This window comes from Centruroides sculpturatus, unplaced genomic scaffold (assembly GCF_000671375.1).
Source record: "Centruroides sculpturatus isolate CEXI.00-Female unplaced genomic scaffold, Cexi_2.0 scaffold2439, whole genome shotgun sequence".
In the NCBI taxonomy this organism is placed as follows: domain Eukaryota; kingdom Metazoa; phylum Arthropoda; class Arachnida; order Scorpiones; family Buthidae; genus Centruroides; species Centruroides sculpturatus.
Window position 1 is genome coordinate 23,203 of NW_019389973.1, and position 5,889 is coordinate 29,091.

Here is a 5,889-nt window from a genome sequence, read left to right on the forward strand (position 1 = left end):
CACAACAGGTTGACAGTCTTCAAGTCCAGCAGTTTTTTCCGGACTTCCGGAGTCACCTCCAACACCCAGTTCAGATGAAAGGGGTTACGTTTGCCCACAGCAAACCGAATAGTGGTGCACTGCATAAACTCATCCAATGACATTGAATTAGAGATAGAATGATTCTGAGTGTATATGATATCAAGAAGATCATCTTTAACTAGGCTCTTTGGAACCGATATCAACATAATGCGGGGTTTTTTCAGCTTGGGAACAGTGAGTCTCAATTCTGAAATTCCAGACACAGCAGAAGTAATAGCAGCCACATCACTATTAGCGACAAGGTCAACAGCCACTCCCCCTTTCCGAATTCTACGGAGACCCTTAACCGCAATGCCAAGCTCACGAGGATTGACACGAGTGGTTAACATACTTTTTGTGTATTCAGACGAATCAGGCTCAGTGGTATTGTAAATAAGAACGGTGTGACTAGGTTCAAGTTGTGAAGAATCATTATTTGGACCACTGGCGAAATCCCTCTTACCATGCAAAAACCACTATTATTCCCATCTGCAAACCCTAGAAAGACGCGTGCAACGTTTCCAACTATCGCCCCATTGCCCTTAGGTCAACCATCTCTAAGACCCTGGGGAGAATGATCCTCCAACGTTGGACTCATTTAGCCGTTTCAGATAACTGGTTTAACTACAAACATTTTGGGGGCCTACCCGGGCCCTTAGTCTCGAGTTTTTCGTGTTGTACTCGAATTGACGTCATCGACTCAGTCGCATAATCGGTAGTCTCGAGTTAGACCCATCGAGCGAACTCGAAAGGCGAGCGGAAGTAGGTCATATTCACTCGTTTACGTGTGTCGTTAAGCACGATGGGATTATTTACAATGCATCTGGGTTTCGACTATAACGATTCGACCAATCAACTTTACCGTAACGAGTTGTAAACAAATCAACGCGAATTGGTTTACACGTGTTGTAGTTAAAAGTTTTGTCTTATAGCAATATAGTACGCAGAAACAAAATGGAAACCTCCAATGTTTTATTTTAAAAAATAAGCAAAAAGAACAAAAAGAAATATTAGTAACATATATAGAAAATAATAAGAAAATTAACTCCTTCGCTGTTTGGGCTGATCGCGATGTTATTGCTTGTCAAATGCGCCATTCTCCCCATCCCCTACAGTTCACTATGTACCCAGAACCTCGCCATTCGTGGTCAAACCCTCCCTATCGTTCGCAGTGTTAAACTCCTCTGCATCTACATCACTAATATGTTAACTCGGACCGCCCACATTCGCTATCTCCGTAACAAATGCAATCGTCTTCTCAACATCTTCAAAATCTTCCGCGGTTCCCCAAAGATCTCCTCACCGTAGCCGATAGCATCATCGGTAGTATTATAACATACATAATTCCTAACATCGCTACCCTCACTTCCATCCAAACCAAGGCTCTCGACTCCATTCAAACTCAATATCTTAAATCAGGGGTGTCCAACCTTTTTGTTTCTCTGGGCAACATTGGAAGATGTCGTGGAGTTTTGGGCCACAAGTATATTATATATACTTGTGACCCAATGTCTAGATTATAGTAATAAGTATTAAATCTTTATCAAGAAAAAGTATATTTTAAAAAATTACTTCTACAGACACTTTCAAGTTTTACTTAGAAATAGATAAATTCATTTATTATAAAGGAGACAAACAAAAATATATTTCAAAAACACAAATATTTGTTTTATTTGGGTCTTTAATTAATAAAACATGACAAAACACCATTTTAAAGCGCATTTTTATTCGTTTAATATACTTATAAATAAGCGTTATAAGGTGTTCAGTGTTTTATTTTATTTTTTTTATTTTTTATTTTTTATTTATTATTTTTTTTAAAAGAAGCTGAGTGGATATCCAATTTATAAATAATATGTAGCCCAAAAAGAAGCCAATGCGCCAAATGATATTTTTTACGCCAAACTAAAAAAGGGTAGCCAAATCACGCAACGCTGGAAGGAATATTATCAATAAATAGACCCAAATGCGGGGAAAGGAGAGAAAGGACAAAAGATAAAGAAGTGAGCGAGGTTGGAAAATTAAGGGCCCATATTTGCATAACAGAAAGTCTATTTAATCTTTCTCGGTACTTATTATCTTTCGGCTTTTCTCTCCTTCACCCCCCGAATTTGAGTCTATACTCCTTTGAGTCCCAACTTCAGCTTTATTTAATATACCTTCCTCATTCACATATTTTCAAGTATTTGAAAATATTTTCTTTCCACTCAAAAATGTGTATAAAGGTTTACGGCTTTGTGAAACTTCTTTTTTTGAATTTAGGACGTTGAAATAAATAAATAAAATAAAATGAAAAAAATGTGTCGGTCTTGTTCACACGTTTATTGGGCCTCATTGGAACTTGCCTCGGACACCCGTCTTAAATTATGTCTGGGTCTCCCGTCCACAACCAACATTGTAGTGTCTACTCCGGTTGTTGAATTAATGACGGATGCTGTCGCCAGGGCAGTATGGACCAGTGGCGTAGCGTGGGTGTCAGCCGCCCGGGGAGGAGGAAAATTTCGCCCCCCTTATTTAGGTATCTCAATTTAAAAGAATAAAATTCAGTTTCGTCACAGAATAAGCAATGAAAAATTCCGTGCTAGCTCTATTGGATATCGGAGGTGTATATGAATGCGAGTGAATCGTACAAGCAAAAAAAAAAAGTCAACAGGTACTGTACCGCAGGATGTTCCAGGATGAAATTACTAGTTCACCCAGATGGTGAGTCGATTCCCGGACTGTCGGCATTATCGTAGGCGCGACGCAAATATAGAATAGAATGGTTCAAATTTTTACAAGATATTATTATTATTTATTGTGAAATTTTGCCGCCCCCACTACGATACGCTACTGGTTCGGACGCTGGAAATCGTAATCGTCGATAGAGATGTGATGGAGTGTCTAAAGAAGGATATTGCGAGGGGGTAGGTTGTGGGGAAAGATAGAGATATTGAGATGGGTATTCCAGCTACGAGTGAAATGAATAAGCGGGACTTTAACTAAGGTGGCACCAGCGGGGTAGTGAATATGATGCAAAATCTCGAGGAAGAGACGTTCGCCTTTTTAAGGTAATTGCTATACTGTTTGATGATACTGTAGTTTTTTGGAAGCTCGAAGCTCAAACAGGTAATTACCACGCTGACACTCATTGCCACCGATGGCTCCAAAAAACCCCGTACGGTCTCTGCTGCGTATATCGACGCCTCCCACAATGTTACGGCTCACTACTGTCTTCACCCAGACTCCACCATCTTTAGGGCCGAGGGCTATGCCATCCCGCAGGCCATCACTTACGCTACGGCCATCCGCACAAATGCTGTTCTCTGCACCGATTCCAAATCTACCCTCTTCGCCTTAAATAACTACAATGTTAACTCCCCTACTATCATCCGCAATCACTACAGCCACGACAAACACATACGCCTCGTCCGGACTCCCGATTACCTAGGCATCGACATTAACGAAAAAGTCGATGCCTAGTAATCCGCCTAACTCTGTTAACTCTAATTTCATACCTCCCGAAGATCTTCCCGCAGTCATAAACACCGACCATCGACACAACACGGAAGACTCCCAGACATCTCCAACTACCCTTAGTTATACGACAGTCTACATACCAGCATTCCCACTATTACCGATCGTTACATAAATGTTTTAGTCAACCGTGCCAGGACTAACTCGCTACTCACTAATCACTTCCTTTACACCCGGAAAATCAAAAATACCGATAAATGCAGTCTCTGCCCCGATTAGATCGTCACGACCTCCCAAATTCAACGCTGTTGGTCAAAAAATTCTAAACGATTACCCTCTTAACACTGCAAACAATACCAAGATCTCCGACTACCTTAACCTCACTGCCCTCACCACCCGACTATTTTCTTCGAGGAGTACACTAAAGTGTACCGCCACCACCGCTCCCATCGACAAACTTCAACTTCCCCCGAAGAAGTAATGGCGAAGTTTTCGTTTATTAATAAAGCCGATAAAGAATAATGTAGTCGTTACGTTTGTTGTTGTTAAGTTCCATCGAGTCGTCGTCGACTCCTGGTGACTTCATGGACAAGTCTTCTCCATCTTGATCTTTCCCTTGTTGTCTCTCGTAGCTCCTCCAGCTTCATTTCTGCGACTTTCTCAATTTCTTCCATCCATCTTATCCGTTGCCTTCCCCTATTCCTTCTACCTTCCACTTTTCCCAGCATAATAGTCTTTTGTAGGGAAACTTCTTTACGCATCACATGTCCAAAGTAGGTCGATTTTTGTTTTAAGATTCTTGACTCTAAGGAGAACCTTGGCTTAATTTTTTTTTTAAATTGAGATATTTGTTTTCTTTTCTGTTCATGGAACTCTAAGTAATCTTCTCCATACCCATAATTCGAATGCAGTTTTCTTTCCTTTTTCCTTAGAGTCCAGCTTTCACAGCCATGTAATGTTACAGGGAAAACCATTGCTTCTACAATTCTTTTCTTAGTATGAATGGAAATGTCTTTATCTTTCATTATCTTGGTGAGATTTGCCATGGCTGTTCTGCCAAGGTTAATTCTCCTCTTGATTTCTCCTTCACAACTTCCATTCCTTTCTATCTTTGAGCCCAAAAGTATGTAACTTTCTACCACTTCAATTCTTTCACCATCCACAATGAAATCTTTTAACTCCTTAGTTGACATTACTTTAGTTTTCTTTACATTTAGCTTCAAACCAAATTTAGCACTTTTTACCCTTATGATAAGTTTTTCTAAATCTTCTTTGCTTTCTGTCAAAAGGGTGGTATCATCTGCATATCTTATATTATTAATAGTTTCGCCTCCAATCTTGATACCAATGGACTCTTCATTTGTAGTAACCCTTCTCGTGATATATTCAGTATATAAGTTAAACAGATATGGAGACAAAATGCAGCCTTGTCGCACCCCTTTCTCAATTTTAAAGCATTCAGTTTCTCCGTATAGAGTTCTTACTTTTGCTTCTTGTTCATTGTAAAGACTCATCAATAAAGATATAAGGTGTTCAGGAATTCCCATGCTCCTGAGTACTTTCCATAGCTTGGAGTGATCCACACAATCGAAGGCTTTACTATAGTCTATAAAACAAAAGAAGGCGTCCTTCTGGTACTCTTTTGCCTTTTCTAGAATCCATCTGATGTTGCTAATTTGATCGCGAGTTCCTCTTTTCTTTCTAAATCCAGCCTGTTCCAGCGGTAATTCTCTTTCTAAATATGGCTCAATTCTCTTCTGTATTATTTTTAACACAATCTTACTTGTCAGAGTCGTTACATTTACCGTATGTAAAATAATCTTTAATACTACAGTAATTAGCGTTGCCAAATTAATTTTGCACTTTATAGCTAAAAATACTTTCATTTACATCTAGGATAATTGGATTTCTCAAGCATTTACCTAAAAAACTCAAGAAAATACATACCCATCTAATATATAATCGAGACTGGTTGATGATAATAATAATAATAATAATAATAAGCGCAGAGCCCAAACGGTTAGGAGTTGAAAGTTGAAATTTGGTACACAGTTAGGGTACGTTAGGAGAAGGGATTTTAGGGCATACTGAGAAGGGATTTTTCGAAATTCCCCCCGGGGGGAAGAGAGACAGGATTAAAACTTCTATATACATTATGGATACGAGCCCAAACGGTTAGGAGTTGAAAGTTGAAATTTGGTACACAGTTAGGGTACGTTAGGAGAAGGGATTTTAGGGCATACTGAGAAGGGATTTTTCGAAATTCCCCCCGGGGGGAAGAGAGACAGGATTAAAACTTCTATATACATTATGGATACGAGCCCAAACGGTTAGGAGTTGAAAGTTGAAATTTGGTACACAGTTAGGGTACGT

The 5,889-nt window shown here is 39.5% G+C and overlaps 1 pseudogene; it reads right to left on the reverse strand.

Moving 5' to 3' along the window:
- Positions 1 to 4,061: 4,061 nt before the first annotated feature.
- On the reverse strand, positions 4,062 to 5,263 carry LOC111617394 (annotated as a pseudogene).
- Between the last annotated feature and the right edge of the window lie 626 nt (positions 5,264 to 5,889).